General features: G+C 46.5%; 2 protein-coding genes across 2 annotated transcripts in view; both read left to right on the forward strand.

Moving 5' to 3' along the window:
- Positions 1-17,094, forward strand: part of LOC132980801 (serine/threonine-protein kinase BRSK2-like) — a 575,981-nt gene that overhangs the window by 309,351 nt on the left and 249,536 nt on the right. The window lies entirely within an intron of this gene.
- Positions 1-17,094, forward strand: part of large2 (LARGE xylosyl- and glucuronyltransferase 2) — a 75,088-nt gene that overhangs the window by 11,472 nt on the left and 46,522 nt on the right. The gene's annotated exons all lie outside the window — the stretch shown is intronic.

Genomic DNA, 17,094 nt, shown 5'->3' on the forward strand with positions numbered 1-17,094 from the left:
GTGCTGACAGGAAGTGACATGTTAAATCGCTGTTGAAGCGGTCGGTGAGAGGAATCTCTCCGATTGGCTGTTTGGAGGTTTCATTTCTCTCCAGCTCTCACAGGTTCATTAAAGCTCCTTGAGCATGCCGCTGTAGTATCCATGCTTTCACCCATTAGTGTGGTTTCTCCTTATTTGTCTCCTCCGCCTCTTCTTTTCTTTTTCCACTAAAAGACCAAGGGCTGACAACACCAGCGCCATTTTCTACTTTTTATCAGACATTATTCTCCATTAGTAGGCTACCTATAATACGAGTGGTGACCGACAGCGGTGTGAAAATGGTCTTCTCGTATCACAACAACGGACTACCGCCGCCTGCCGGCATTGAGAGTACGAGGTGGTTGGCCGTCGGCTGTAGTCTTTGCGGTGTGTTCTTTGCCGTCTGCTTGGTGTGTCAGGGCCTTGAGTCATAATGAAGAAAGAAGCAAAAAAAAACTGCAGAGAAGATATTTGTATTTTATGGTCCAGAACTTAAAAAGCAGAAATTGTAGAGCAGTGGCCGCCGTCTTTTTCTGCAGCTCTAAATCCTTCATGACAATTCAGAAAATCCTAATATCAGTGTTTTTAATCCAGCTCCCTGAATACTCCTGACCATCAAACATTTGATTCAGCACAAACAATCAGAGAAAGAGGCAAAGGTGCCAGACTGTGTACGTCCACATTCAGCTCGTCCTCTCTGTACCGAAGCTGATTTGTGTGTTTTGCTTGTCTGCATCTCTTCCCTTCTCTGAACAACGTCCTCCTTTCTCACCGTGTCCTCATCCTGATCCAGAGCGCACAGACGACACAGACTGAGACCGCAGACTTGCCGTGGTCGCCTGCAGAGCTGCATGCTAATAATCCCTCTGAAGCTCTGATTGATCTCGTTCTCTGTTTGCTGTGTTTGTGTTGGAGCTCCGGAGCAGCTCAGGGACGTTCGGCAGGTTTCTGTTGGCCGATGATGAAGATTAAAAAACGTTAACGAGTGATAGTCAGATTCAGCTGTGAAACATGAATAAGTTCAACATTTAGTCACCTTAGAGACCTGAATCTGTCCGCTGTGAGAGGTTTTCTCCTTCATTTAATTAGTTATAAGCTCGTGTGGAATATGTTTTTGTGATTTTTAGACAAATTGAGACGCTTTACAAAAAGAGCATATGGGATAATATGCAGGAAGGATTTCTCCTTTGTATTCCTCTCGTTCCTGTCGTCCACACTTCCTCACCGCTGAGGTGGAGGTCGGAGCAGGCCGATGGTGGAGGCTAAGACACTGGTCAAAACTCAGAGTTAATCCAAATCCTAAAGAATTTTTTTTTAAAAAAGGTCCAGAAGCTTGTTTGTTCTCCCCCCTGATTTGGGACTTGGTTGCGGTCCGAGTCTGGAGATTGGCCTGGAAGCTGGAGAGGTGACAGATCACTTCCTGAGCACTGCTGAGGTGTCCTTGAGCAAGGCACCGGACCCCCAGCAGCTCTGGCACGCCCCCCAGTGTAGCAGCCCCCCCCCCCCCCCCCCCCCCCCCCCATGTCCCAGGGTCCTCTTTGTGTTTTTGTGGCCGATGTGTGTGAGAAGCATGTCTCTCAATAACAGAGTGTAAAACTCAGACTTTCCCCTCAGGGGTTAAAAAAGTATGTAAAAGAACCCCGGTGATGTCATAGTGATGTCAGCTTCTGTTGCCATAGAGACCTGTCCTCAGCTTGGACAGTCCACAGAGTCAAGGCACAAACAGGAGGTAGATGTGTCTGTTTATAAGACATGTAAAGACGCCTTGCATTGTGGGAAATGTAGGCAGAAGCTCATAATGCAGCAGGAGAAAGAGAACTCAAACAATGAACAGCTGTATTTTGTTTTGCTCGCTCTCTGTCTCTTTGTTGTTCTTCATTTGGTGGTCAGAATATTTCCTTTGCTTCTTTTGCGCGTCTTCCTGCTTGTTTTGTGTCTCCTTGTTATTTTGCAATCCATCCTCTGTCTTTTTTCCTCTCTTTTTCGCGGTCGTTGGGTCTCTTCTTTTTGGCCTGCGTATCTCTACGTTGTTGTTTCTCATCTCTTCAGTGTTCTCTTTTTGTCGCTTTGCAGCTCTTAACGCTTTCATTTTGTCTCTGTCGTGTCAATTCAGCTCTCTTTGGGCGGCTGTGGCTCAGTTGGAAAAGTGGGTTGTCCCTCAACGAGAAGGTTGTGGGTTCAATCCCCAACTCAGCGACCTGCACAGGCCGACAGCTGCGATACTGTAATATATGTAACAGTAGGATTCATTCCCTACATTTCCTCCAACATGTCTCTCTGTGGATGTGAACGTGATCCTTACTCGTGTCTGCTGTTGTATTAGTTTAACTTAATTTCATATCTCTGTTTTTTTTGCATGTGTAAAGGGGCTTTTGGTGTTTGGCTGTTTGCTTACGTGTCCCTCAGTCCCTGATTGAATTCCAGCAGCAGGATAATAGAAAAGAAAGCTGACCTGTGTTCTCCTCTCTGTCAGTTCTTTCTGTGATGTGAAGCAGAGCTGCTGCAGCGCCGATCGCCCTCAGCTCTGAGCTGCTCGTGGGAGTCCAGCTCTGATTTGATGCCTTTTATAGAAGACCTGCTGCTTTTTCTCTCTCCGTGTCCTTATTTCAGAGAGAGAGAGAGAGAGTGTGTGTGTGTGTGTGTGTGTGTGTGTGTGTGTGTGTGTGTGTGTGTGTGTGTGTGTGTGTGTGTGTGTGTGTGTGTGTGTGTGTGTGTGTGTGTGTGTGTGTGTGCAAATGAGTGAAATAAGCTACCAGATCCTCCCACTAGACGAGGTCTGCGGTCTTATTTTTCCAGTTTAATTCAGACTTTATGCCTCACTGAACGAGCTCTGTGCTGTGAGAAAGAGACAAACAGGAAGTGATCTGTGTGTAGCATTAGCATGGCGAGCTAACAGCCATTAATGGATGAAAACAAGCTGCCTGCAGAGGACCTGGAAACCCCGATGAATCAGGGCTTCGAACATGATGACCTCATTTATCCTGTGGGTCTCACGCTCCTGTTCTGATGTCGAGCGCTGAGGAAAGTGTTGAAGGTTTATCTGTCAGATGAACAATAATGTTACCGCTGTTAAAACGATCTCTTTCACGCATGCACTGCTGAATACTTCAGGACAGCCGACCCCCTGAAATCTTCCTGCATCTTGCAGCAGGAAACTTTTCCTGACGATTTGTAGGAGGAGACTCAGGAGGCTGAACATGACGTTAAAAGATCGACCTGGAGATGGTGGACGAAGCATCAGAGTCCGAGAAGGTTGGGAACCAGTGGACCAGACCTTTAATCCCTGAGGTCACTGAGGCTCTAGTGAGAGCCCGACCGATAAATCGGCCAGCAGATAATATAGTCCGATATTGGCTCATCAAGTGACTATCGGCATCTGCTGATTTTATTGCAGATGTGCCAGTATTGCGGGATTTATTCACCAGTCAAATAGCATTTCAATTGAGTTTGAGTTTTCTTTCCTTCTGTCACCAGCAGAGGGCGCTAACTGGATTATAACGAGCATTACAGAATGCGTCCAGTTCCCTTAGCGTTATGAAGCTAAAAACTGATAACTGCATTTGAGGAATCAAAGCAATAAATGTGAATATCTATTAACATTGATCTCAGAAATATATGGGAACGTTTTTTTCTCTCATATATATCGATATCGGTATTCCAAAAATCCCATATCGGTTTCTATAAGCTAACACAACAAAGGTACTCCTGGAGGCGTCCATGTTGCTTGCCCGACTTGTTGCCAACTTGCGACTGGAGCTTGATTAACTCTGGTGTGACGTCATTCCCAACACCGAGATCTGAGCGAAATGGAACGCACCGTTGCACTGACCCGCAGGATCTTTACTGCCGAGTTGTTTAAGTGCTTATGTTTCCAACATGTGGCTCCTCCTCAACATGCTCCCCTCACTAAGCCGAGCCCCTGAGGAGGGGGTGTTGGCCCTGTGGTGAGGCTGTTTGCGGGGAGTCCCCTGCAGAGGAATATGAATAGAGGATCAGGGGAGGGGAGGTGCTGGGGCGGGAGGTTGAGGTGTTAAGGCATCGGGAGGTGTCGACTCTCCTTTGTGCTGCTCCTCAGGCCTCTTGGTATTCTGATGGGCTGTGATCGGGTGTCAGAGGGAGACGCTGCCGCCCGAGCAGACTCATGAGGTCTGCTGCCTCAGAGGGATCTGTGTTACTCTGCATGATAGGGAATATGATGAGCTGTGTGAAACTCTGGCGGATTATGATTCTCTCCTGAGGATTCGCTCCTTCAGGTAAGATACTAACCCGGACAGATCGGGTGTTTTTAAAGCTGTATTTCTGCATTTCTCTCACGTGTTAGTTTGTTGGGGTCGTACTGAACTATCATCCATGTAAACTTAATGATCAGAAAAGAGCCAAACACTAAGGCATAAGAATTATTGTTTTAAATTGTTGTTGTTTTTTTTTGTACTTGATTTGGTTTTATTTGTAGAAGCTGATCTGATATGGTTTAAATGATTTGGGGTATTTATGCCTTGCTGCCCCCTCTTTGGGTCAGTACCTGTTTAGTCATGTGTGAGGAGATTAATGACACTAAGGGGGGCGCTGGTGAGGGTGGACACGGAGCAGTTTTCTTATTTTTTTGAGTGTCTGTCATTTTTGGATGAGAGGCTCTTTGTCAATAAATTCAAAAGCTGACGTTGGATTTGCGGCGACTTAGATTTTCCTTTTGTTTTTAAAGTCAAAGTTCACTCATTTGTCATATTGGTTCTCTTTACATCTGTTATTCCGATCACTGTCTGTCTGCTTAGTCTGCTCCTCAGTCTCCCGCTGTGAGGTGCATGTGTGAACGACCACATCAGGAGGATTTCAGGAGCAGGCCTCCTGAAACAGTTTTGGACAATTTCAGCAGTGCTTGTTTAACGGCTCGATTAGACTCTCACACAGAATTGGCTGCAAAGAAATAAAAGTTGTAAAAAAAATTAGCAAAACACTAATCTGAGATGCATTTAAATAAAATCTAATCTAGAAACATATCACGCGAGCTGTGTGATCACGTTAATGGCTGCTTTAATGAGCTGTGCATCATTCTGTCAGGCTTCTTAATTTACTTTAATTATGCTGTCTGTCCGTCGGGACGACTTTATTTGGGGGCTTGATGGCGGCCTCCTGTTTGCTGTAAGTGATGCACATTAAATGTGTCACTCTGATGGATTGGATGGAAAATGGAGCATTTTGTTCTCAAGTTTAATCTGAGAAAAAAAGAGAAGAACCAGATGTTTGGTAATGAAGTGATATGCTGGTGCGTGAACAGCATGATGTGAAGTTCTCTGCAGATAAATGATTTCACTGAGTAAATTCTGCTCTCACACGGACGCTAACGAGTGAGAGTGTGCTTATTTAAACAGCAGGCAGAGACCAGTTACAGAATCATTCCTCCTCTTTCAAACCTGGCTCTCTGTTTAATCTGAAGTTTGGGTCCAGATGAGCGAACACTTGTTTTTAAAGTGTGCTGTGCTTTGGTCAAAATATAACATGAATCAAGCACCAGAGGAGGTTTGTGAGCCTGTATAAACCAGCTCTCTCAGAACGCTCCGTTTTGGTGTGTGTGTCTCTTTAAATGAAATTAACCCCCCCCCCCCCCCCCTGAGTTTTCCCCGTAGACATCACTCCTCTGTAGCGAGAATAAAAGTGGCAGACCTGTGCAAAAGTTTTGCTCTAGGCTGGGGGTGGAGTCGATGAGTGGAGATACCAGGGGAGGGGAGCGGATTTTTTTAAACCAGAATCCCACTGTGACATCACAAGGAGAGCACAATTAAAAGGAGCATTTTTCTCTGAGACCACAAACAAAGGACTGGATGGGTTTATTTCACATTTTGTGGGTCAGTAGACACTCAGGTTACCCAAATATATGTTCAGAAAGTGGATTTATCATAATATGTCCCCTTTAAAATGCTCCAGAGCGTTACAGTCGATGTAAATGTTTGAGGAAAAATCACACGATCAAAGTACATCCAATAAAAGTTCTCGTTTCCGTCAGTGTCAGTCTGAAGTTCTGCTCAGGCTGCTGTTTCCTCTGTACCGTCTTCAGAGGTTGTAACAGATTCATTTAGAATGACTGAAACATTTATTTCCCTTTTATTTATTTTTTGGCTTTGCACTGAGAGAGTAAAAACACTACTGACAAAATATGTGGAAACCATATACAGGGCAGCACATGAAAATAAAATAATCAACAAAAAACACCAAATTAAAATTCATATTTCAGACACGGAGCTCTTGAAAAAGGGCTTTAGATCGACGGTAAAATGACGTGTTCTGATCGAGCCGTGGAGCTCGACTCAGCTGTGTGCTTGTAAACTCCTCAAACATTGTGAGTCGTGCTTCAAAGCGTCTTTAAGCCCAGGTCTTGAACCCTGGAGAGGACGTGTCATCGTTTCTGTACGGTCTCCATCCTGCCTCCGCTGCTGTCAATCCTCCCGGAGCTGAACTCTGCTCCTGCTCGCCGTTAACGCCGGCTTTGACTGACAGCTGGGTCCTGACCGGGCCTCGCTGTGACGGCTGATGATGGGTCAGCTGCAGACGTGTGTTAGTGTGAGATGTTTGTTTCCTTTGTGTGTGTGTGTGTGTGTGTGTGTGTGTGTGTGTTTATGTCAGCAGACTGTGCTGAAGGATATCAATCATCTGACTCTGGGTTTGATAACAAAGACACACACGATAACCTCGTGTTTGCATTTAAGGAACGAGCATGAGCCCAAATCACACAAAACCTGAGAATATGAGCTGCATGTGTGAGCACAAGCAGCCGCATTTTTTAACCTGACTTTGTCCGATGTGTGGACGTCCTCCCTTTTGAGGGGCGTGTGTGAACGAGCCACTCGGGACGTTTTCAGGAGGAGAAAGTCCTGAAGGTTTCTAGAAGTGTTCAGGAGTGTGCGAGTGTGATTAATGTGATGGAGCTTTGTCTTTCTTCTATCAGAACTACTTTCACTTTGTGGCCATGCAGGTTGCTCTCCTCCAGTATAAAAAGAAAAGCTCCATTACTGTTTTTAAAATCCCTGTTTCTGTGAGGTCTGACCTGAGAGGGAGGTAGGCGACGTAGTAAAACCCATCTCGACCTGCAGCTTCTCTTTCTTCCTCTCCTTCTTTTTCTTCTTGTCCTCCTCCTCGTCCTCCTTCAGTTTCTCTGATTCTCCTCGCCTTCCTCCTCCTTCCTCGTCGTCTTCTTCCCCTGTCTTCTTCTTGCTCACTATCTTTCTTTTTCCTTCCTCTTCTTTGTTTTTTTTCTTTTACCGTCTTTTTTTTGTCTCACTCATGATCTCTGTCTTCTTCATCCACTTCTTCTTCATGTACCCTTTTATCCGTCTTCTCCTCGTCCTCATTATTTCTTGTTTCTCCTCTTCCTCTTTTGTCTTCTTCTTGCTCACCATCTTACTCCTTCATCCACTTAGTTGATATTTCTTCTTTTTGTCGTTCTTATCCCTCTTTTAATTTCTTCTCCTCACTTTCTTTTATCTTCTTTCTACACATTTCTCCCGACTTTATCCTTCCTTCCTTTCTCTGTTATTCCTCCTTCTTCATCCGGCTGTCTTTGTTATTTTAATTTCTTTTCAGTTCAATCTTCTTCCTGCTTCTTCTTCATGTGTCTCAGGCGGGTTAGTGGACAGGAAGCAGGCCTGAGGCAGCTGCAGGCGTCGTCCTCACAGACTTTGTCAAACTTTGAAGATTTCTCCAAAATCCTCTCTGCCTCCTCGCTGCCTCACGAGTCGGCCAAGAAAACACAGATTATCTTTATCTTTGTTTTTGCGACTTTGACTGTGGCTCACTCGACAATCAGACGCCGTCCCGTCAAAATAAAAGTCACATCTGTGAGAATTTTAGGTATCTGTCCAATTTAAGATAAAAGATGAAAATAAGGATGTTTTATTTTTTAAAGGAAGGATGTGCGACTTTTTGATCCAGTAGACGTTGCCCTTGAGCACCAGCATGAAACCAAAACAAACTGCTGTTTGGCCACACCTCCTCCATACTGAAGCCTCCACTCTCCTCCAGAGACACACCCCCAACCCCCCTCCACTTGTGTTTATACAGAGTTATGAATTAGAACGCACCGTAATTATTAAACAACATTAAGCGCAAGCGGCAGATAAAATTATCCCCGGCTCGAGCTGCAATCACCTGTGTCCTAATGCTAATGTTAGCGCTCTTTAGTTAGCTCGTAGCTTCATATTGCTGGATTTATGCTGTTTTTTTATGGGTAAAATGTTTAACCTTTAACCTTCAAGTCTCTGTAGTAAGACTTGTTATTTATATTGACTTTAAAAGAGGCGTAACTCCAAATCATTCATTTACAGAAATCCATCTGTTCCCTCATGGACCTGGATGTGGTGTTAGTCCCAGTTCTGCAGAAACTGTGGGCGTGTTTGTGACAAATGGGAGCTCGGAGCGAGCCGAGGCAGAGAGGATGCTGAGTCAGGGAGAAGAAGTGACAGGAGGCTCAGAGGGGGTAGAACGAGAGGGAGAGAGAGGGAGAGGGAGAGAGAGAGACTATTAAATATTTCAGTAGGGTCGAGTGAGGCAGCCGCTCTCTGTGGGTGTTCCTCCCTCGCTCAGCGTCTTCAGGCTAAAGATGATCTCAGCATGTCGACTTCCAGAGACGATCATCCGCCGCTGAAGATGAGAAACCAGGTTGTACAGAAAAGTCGTGCGCTGCCAGACGGGATCACTGTGACACGGATCCTTTAAAGCACACAGCGGGTCATCAGGGGTACAAAGAGTCTTCCAGAGAACTGTGAGGAAATACAAAAACACTGAAGCCTGGGGTGGAAGTGATGGATACAGAGGCTGATAGATGAAATATTCAAATAGTTGATGTAGTTAATTAACCCCAGAGGCTTTTTGTTACTCAGCAATTTAAAGGACAAACACATCGACATATGGCCTCATCTCTTGTTCCAGCCTTTTCTTCTATGCGGATTTGGTGCCGTTTCAACCAAGCGGTCCACTTCAAGTTCAGTTTGGTACCCATTTATTGGCGTTTACTGTCAAAAGTTGGGAATGGTACCAAAATTAGGGATCCGTACCGTCCTACTTTTTTGGTACCCTTCTGTCGAGATGCCAAGGGTGCCGATCCGACCCTAAACGGTCCCTTTTGTTTACTGTGTCCCATTCTTCTTCTTCGTTGATGTCACACTATTACAAAGCTGACGCGGCTATCTGCACCTGTCTTACACTCCGCTTACCAAATAAGGGTACGGTTGGCTGTGGAAACACAAGCAAGTTTAGGGTTTACCGTACCAAACTGTACTGAAACAAACCTGACCGCTTGGTGGAAACGCCCACTGGACTTTAAATTGATTTTCCTTACATGCACTCTGTGAGTATGTTTCTCATAGTCCACTACACAGCTCCTACACTGCACCTTTTTGTACAGTTTGTGTTTTTTATTTAATTTATTTAATTTTTTATATTTTACATTTTTAAACTCTATTTTATATATTGTAAAAGCTTCGTATACTGTATTATTTAAGTTGTTGCTAGTTCTGCTTTACTTCCTTGTTAATTATTTAGCACCAATACACCAAATCAAATTCCTCGTATGTGTAAATGTACTTGGCAATAAAACATTTACACATACAAGGAATTTGTATGAAACGGGGCTTTTGTGTTTAAGGTCGAGTGTGGGGTCAGCTGTGTGTGTTATATGTGTCAGCAGTCTACACAGTATGTAGTGTATGTATTTATGTTTCGTTAGCTATGCACCAGTCTTGAAACCATTCAGCAATTATCGTCTATATCTGTCTGTAATCGTCTGATATGATTTTATTAACAGTAGTAGTAGCATCGAGAAAACAGCAGCCTAATAAGTATTGAAATGAAAACGTCGTCCTGTAAGTTAGGCTACATTTGAAATGACTGTCAATGGGGATCGAGTGCAGCTCTCGTTTTATTTAAAACTTTACCTGCTGATGGGAACACCCTTTCAAAGCGCAGAGACGCTCCCGGTATGCACAAATGTTTGCGAGCCAGCTTGGAGAGTTGCAAGTATGTAGCAGTGGGCCGCTGTCTGCAGAGAGACGAGTCTACGACATGTCTCCTGAACCGGGCCACAACATGACTGTCTTAATCAGCGGAGGTCAAGAGTGCGGGCGATGGTCAAGTTACTCTGAGAGCGCCCTCTGCTGGATCGATCTGTGAACTACTAGCCTGATGCGGATCATTACAGTTCGATTGTGATTGTTAACTCTCCGCCCCAGATTCAAATGAATGAATTCAAATGTTGAATAGAAAGTGACAGTCCGAGCTGATGTGTGATTGGTCGATAAATCTCTGTTAAGATTATTGAGATGGGAGCTCATACATCATTACTGTTCGGCCTTTTTCTTTCTGTCCACACTCCCACTCTCACCAAAACCTGCTGTGATTGGTCAACGCAGCTTGGACTACAAATGTACTACAAATGGAAACCAGAGCACTTCCCATGCAGACAATCCAGACCCCGGATTTTGTAGAGTAGCGTCGAGTTGGGAGTGAGAATGTGTTAAATTGTGTTTTTAAAGTTCGATGTGACGCCTCGTGGCTAAATTTAGTTTCTAAGTGTGCAGATAAAAATACAAACATGACACATAACAGTCAGCGTTGTTAGTTCTTCATCTCTCAGCTGTGATGTTTTTGCGTTTTCTGTTACGGATCGGGACGCTGTAGTTGCTTTCTGTGTGGACGGTTCTTCTGATTCTTGCTGCCTGTACTTGAACGCATCGTATTAATGTGCATGAAGAAGCACTCAGCCGCTGACACAGACTCCCTCTCTCCTAATGTACAGCTGAACGTACAAGTGTTCTCCACGCTGTGTTTTTATAGCGCTGTGTGTGGGCTCAGACTCTCTTACCTTTGCTCCTACACACGCTGCCATGTGTGTGTGTGTGTGTGTGTGTGTGTGTGATGTGCTTCTGATTCGTGACTATCTCTCCTCCGCCTGTTTGTCTCTCCGCTGAAGCGTCCTTGTTATCGCTTATCTCCCCACCGCGCCCACTGAAAAGGCGTCGCCGTCTCAATCTGGAAGCGACGTGCGCTTAATGAACCGAAGCAGATCGGCGCGGTGCCAGCAAAGGGCTGCCGTTCGGTCCGGTTTAAGTTGACATGACAGGTCGGCGAGTGGAGGAGGAGGAGGAGGAGAGAGAGAGAGGAAGAGAGTCGTGGATATGAGGAGGAGGAAGGATTTATACAAAGAGGATAATGGTTTCTACATTTCAACAGAAGTGGAAAAGTACTTAAAACACGATGTTGATGTTCATAAATGATGCAGCGGCCATTTAGCCGACGCTCCTGAACTCGCCGCCCTTTTGAAATGTGTGTGTGTGTGTTTTTATTCTCACCGCTGAAACGGATCCAGAAACACGTCTCGTCTCTTTTCAGTTTTTGCTGATCTGCTTTATTCTCTCCGCTTGTGTTTGTTTGTCTCTTTTGAGTTTGAGAGTCCGTAATTAAAAAAGATTTATTATTATTCTTGAGTAAGTACAGCCCGCCCACCCAGATCCCTGCGACGTGATTGGCTGTTCCTCGCCTTTTACTTCTTCTCTTTAACGTCAGGCGGCACCTAGCGTTTAAGGCTCATTAGCGGCCCCTTTCCCCAGTGTTTGGGCGGTGTAATTACCGGTTTAAATCTGTCAAACTTACATCGTGATAATTATCGTTATGGTTTTCATCGCCATGACAACTCCTGATGGAGTAATGTTGGTGCTTTGTAGATGGAAAAGTTTCACCTTACATCTCAGACCTGTTGGAGTGGAGTTCGGGCTCCTGAAGTTCCTCGAGCTTTTGCTGAACTCTGTAAATCTGCATTTTCTTTTGATGCCCCAAACTCCTGGAACGCCCTCCAACAAACTCTAAGAATCGGAGTTCTTCCCTCTATCACAGAGTTTAGTTTTAGTTTCGATTTCTAGCCGCTTTGTTTTTTTTAAAGATTTTTTTGTGTGCCTTTTTTGGAGAGATAGGACAGTGGATAGAGTCTGAAACCAGGGAGAGAGAGAGAGAGAGTGGGGAATGACATGTGGGAAAGGAGCCACAGGTCGGATTCGAACCTGGGCCGCCCGCTTGGAAGACTACAGCCTCCATACATTTTTAAGTGTTTGTTGTTGTTTTTGCTTGTTTAACTTCGCTTGTCTTCTCGACGGCGTTGGAAATGAGGGAAACCTGAAGACCAAATCGCATCATGTTCGGCCCGTCTCCGCCCTGTTACAGGCGCTATGTGCGCTTCCTCTGGCTCCGCTCCGCTGCGTCTGAGCTCCGTCAGTCCGGTGCCCTCCGCAGCAGATACACAAGGCTTCTATTTCTGCATGACGCTGCGGCACGATGCATCTCTTTACCACAGAGCAGATCGAGCGGGACAGGAAGTCAGACACCGAAACAACATTAAAACATCCGGTTTATTTTCAGAATAAAACACTGAGATTTGACAGTTCAGAAAAATGACCGTATGTGTGTTTGTAAAGTTTATATAGAATTCTATACCACATACATCATATTATCTTGCTATAACGAGTGAATCTATTAAATTATGGCGGGAATTCCTTTGTCTCTGCGCCAGCTGACGGCTGTGCACAGAGCGGACACACAATGCACACGTATCTAGTGGACGTTCTCGGTCAGTGTCCTTTGGAGAATAAATCGAAGTTTGAAGTGAATGAATGAGAAAGTAACCTGCTCTTTTGTAAAGAGTCTTCAGATAACATTTGTTATTAAATGGCGCTGTATAAATAAAGATAGATCTGCTCAGGTTGATGATGTCACGGCTGACTAATTTAAAAATCCACAGCAGAACTCGTCCCGGCTGACGTCTCTTAATGTCTCATTCTGTCCGACCAACAGACCAAAACCCAAATTGTGACATTTGAGAGGCTGAGCCCAGACGGCGTCTGACATTTTACCTCCATTACTGCTTCGCTTTATCTCCCGTTATCAAACTGGATGATTCATTTCTGAGGACTGACGAGACATTTAGCAGTCTAATGCATTCATTCTGATGTGGCTGATTTTATTGTTCCTCGCGCTCGTGCTCTCCTGGATTTTAAACGTGCTTCTCGCAGTTCAGACCTCCTTAAGGAGCTGAGCCGCCTGTTGGTCGGTGAGACCGTGGCGTGCTCTGATTGACGAGGTTAAATGTGTGTAAATGTCACAGCAGCTTGTTTACATCCAGCGTGTGTGTTCAGCCTGCGCACACGTTCAGAGGGCGTGTGTGACGTGTGACTGTAACGCTGCGCTGCGACACTTATTTACATGTTGAGCAGAGAAAACAAGGAAGAAGCTGCGAGGGGAGTAAATACACATCAATGTTTCCCCTAGGTTTACAGCTTTGGGGGGGTGGGGGGGGTGGGGGGGACACGCCGACACAAACACTTGAAGGAGTCTTGGTGTTCATGTGTTACTTTTAATGACAGCTGTCCTTTTCTATCGGAAAGGTATCCTTAAATGACTTCTTTCCCTGATTTCCGACTGTATCCATTTTTTATTTTTTATTTGACCTTCAAGGGGGGTGGGCCGCTCCTCCTGGAAATATCAGGAGTTTCTCATGTCTTACAGATTGCTCCTTTAAGCGAGCAGAGGTCAGTGATTTAGAGTTCAGAAAAGGAGGGTTGTGTTGAGTTCTCTCGACTCTCACAGAGCAGAAATGATCTGAATGAGTCCCGATCTCCAGAATCTGCACACTTCACTCTCCTGTTCTCCGGCTCCGGATGACCAGATGTGTCTCGCGTCTGCCTGGGGAGTCGCTGCCAGATTTTGGGGAAGGTTTCAGAGAAATGGAACCGGTCCAAAATGTGCAGAGACGCAGCTCAGTGTTGGCACCGGAATATGACCGCTCGTCAACTTTGGCCGTTAATCTGGAGTGATGCTAAACAGATGTTGTGCTGGAGCCTCCTCGGCTCGTTTAGTGTTTAATGTCTCATAGTTGGTTTTAAAAAGGCGGATAGTAACCAAACTGAGCTGTGTGAGATTCATCCCCTCAGTCATCTTAACAAACTAAACGGTATGAAAACAAGCGCTCAGCCCCGAGCTCCGCCTCCTCCCGCTTCACCTCAGCTAGTCCCGGGTGTGCAGTGGTGGTGTCAGCGTGGTGAAGCGGGGGGGATGTATCGGTGGGGTAGCCGGGGCTTTCTGGGAGTTGAGGGCGAGTAATGATGCGTGGAGCGATGTTATGATAACCTCATTATTCTCCACCGCTCGCTCCACGATCCTCTGCCAGCTCCACCCGCTACAGAAGCAGCAGAGAGGGCGAGTCGATGAGTTAATGGTGCATGCAGAGTGTGTTTGTGTGTGTGTGTGTGTGTGTGTGTGTGTGTGTGTGTGTGTGTGTGTGTGTGTGTGAGAGAGTGTGTGTGTGTGTGTGTCTGTGTGTGTGGCCTACTTGGCCTGCAGAATCAGATCACCGTGCTTCAGAAGATCAGTTTTATTCAAATGTTACTGATATTTATTTTAGTTTATGCTTTTATTTTGAAAGGGGAAACTGTTGGGCCAATCGGTGGTCTCTGGTGCAGGAAGATATACACGTTATTATATCAACAGTTTGTGGACATTTTCTGTGTGGAAAAAGAAAAAGAGGAGCCCGCTCCTCCTCCTCTCTCTCTCTCCTCCTCCTCCCCCTCTTCCTCTCTCTCCTCCTCCTCCCCCTCCTTCTCTCTCTCATCTTCCTCCTCCTCCTCCTCCTTCTCGTCCTCTTCCTCGTCCTCGTCCTCCTCCTCCTCTCTCTCATCTTCCTCCTCGTCCTCCCCCTCCTCCTCTCTCTCCTCCTCTTCCTCTCTCTCCTCCTCACCCTCCCCCTCCCTCTCATCTTCCTCCTCGTCCTCTTCCTCCTCCTCCTCCTCCTCCTCTCTCTCATCTTCCTCCTCCTCGTCCTCTTCCTCCTCCTCCTTCTCCTCCTCTCTCTCATCTTCCTCCTCCTCGTCCTCTTCCTCCTCCTCCTTCTCCTCCTCTCTCTCATCTTCCTCCTCCTCGTCCTCTTCCTCCTCCTCCCCCTCCTCCTCTCTCATCTTCCTCCTCCTCGTCCTCTTCCTCCTCCTCCCCCTCCTCCTCTCTCATCTTCCTCCTCCTCGTCCTCTTCCTCCTCCTCCTCCTCCTCCTCTCTCTCATCTTCCTCCTCCTCGTCCTCTTCCTCCTCCTCCTTCTCCTCCTCTCTCTCATCTTCCTCCTCCTCGTCCTCTTCCTCCTCCTCCCCCTCCTCCTCTCTCATCTTCCTCCTCCTCGTCCTCTTCCTCCTCCTCCCCCTCCTCCTCTCTCATCTTCCTCCTCCTCCTCTTTATTTCTGTATGCCAAGCAGAAGAAGAAGAGTGGTTAAAGCTTTTAACCCCCCTCGACCCCCAATCTGCTCTCCCCCCACCTCCAGCCAAAGATGAATCCATCCCTGAGTCCCCAAACTCATCTCCAAATCTTTCTTATCTCCGCTCCTCCCTCTCCGTTTTCACAGCAGCAGCAGCAGCAGCAGCAGCGAGAGCTTTTCTTGGCTGTTTCTTCTGTTCAGGGAATTTAACAATTCCACGTCTGGCCTGTTTTCTCACCAAACATCAACCCTGCAGCCCGTCTCTGCCTCGCTCTGTTTGTCCAGGTGAGAGGGACGTTTGATCTTAATTAACGCAGACACGTGGATCTGAAGCGCTGTGTGTTTACTGAGTTCACCTGAGCAAACTGTTAGCACGACTCCTGCAGAGGAAAGGCCTTTAATCAGCTCTCTCTCTCTCTCTGAGCGCGTACAGACTTACATCCCTGTTACGCCTCGTCTGCAGTGTGCAGAATGGTGAGGTGAACGCTCCGCCCCTGATCCGACCAATCGGAGGGGGGGGGGAAACCTTGCTATGTGTAACGTCGCAGCTGGCAGAGTGTGTGTGTGTGTGTGTGTGTGTGTGTGTGTGTGTGTGAAGCCCCTGCTGTGTGCTCACAAGTTGTTCAAAACACACTCCTGAATCACAGAGAGCTCATGTGAGAACTTTGTTTTGGTTTCCTGCCGGTGCTCAGGGTGCGACATCTACTGGATCAAAAAGTTGCATTTTCTTCCTTTAACCAGACAAAAAAAAGGGTCACACTACAGGGGCGTCACAAATCCAGGATGGACAATCGACTAATGTTTCCAAATTGCCGTGCAGATTTGTCCGTCTGTAGCTTTGAGTTTCATCTTTACTCACCAAAACACCAACCACGATTCTGAAACTTGAATCGGGAGAGCAGCATCTCTGAAGAGACGAGGAGAGGAGGCGTTCCTCTAGTTTGATAGTAAGTGGACATCGTCAGTGGATTATTCTCATGGGTTAAGGAGACATTAACCTGCATGTTGGAGACGATCACCTCATTCCTGTTTCTTTTCAGGTCTTGGTAAATTCTCCTTAAATCCTTCAGGCACATGTGGATGCTTTAAGAGCCCCTTCAGATGCACATATATATACGACCAGCTCCTCCTGCTGTGATCTCTGTGAATCTGAGTTTAAACATCAACATGACAAAGAAAAAAAACAAATCTTTGCTTTCAGAAATCTCTCCCACCCTCTGATTACTGAGAGCATGCAAACGACTCTGACTCTGTAAGAGAAAGGAATGAGCCTCTCTCCCGCTGAGCAGGGCTGAGTGTGAGCCCCTCTCCCCCCCCCGCCCCCCCCTCACAGGTCATATAGAGCAGCTTTAATGGCTGCTGTTGTTTCACACAACGACCCAATCTGGCAGTGCTCCTGGAGCCGTCAGAGGAGCCGTTAGCACACAAACAACAGCAGCAGCTCTCCTGCTGTAAAAACAGGCGTGGACCTCCTGCAGGTCGGGATGACTCCACCACCTCACCCCCCCCCCCCCCCCCTCACACCCTCCTGGATGTGGATGCAGATTAGTCCTCCGGCGTGCGTTTGGACACGTTGTCACACACTCGGGCTCACATTGGACTCGGGGGTAGAGTTTTGCAGGGCTTATGACGGGCGTCACGTCGCCTTCCCCCTGCTCCGCTCGGCTGCAGAGACGAGCCGCCATCTGGACGGAGCCGAGAGAGAGAGAGAGAGAGAGAGAGAGTGAGAGAGAGAGAGAGAGAGTGAGAGAGAGCGCCAGAGAGAGGACAGAATAAAGACTCTCTCTCTCTTTTTATAGTGTATT

This window comes from Labrus mixtus, chromosome 1, assembly GCF_963584025.1.
Source record: "Labrus mixtus chromosome 1, fLabMix1.1, whole genome shotgun sequence".
NCBI classification, from domain to species: Eukaryota; Metazoa; Chordata; class Actinopteri; order Labriformes; family Labridae; genus Labrus; species Labrus mixtus.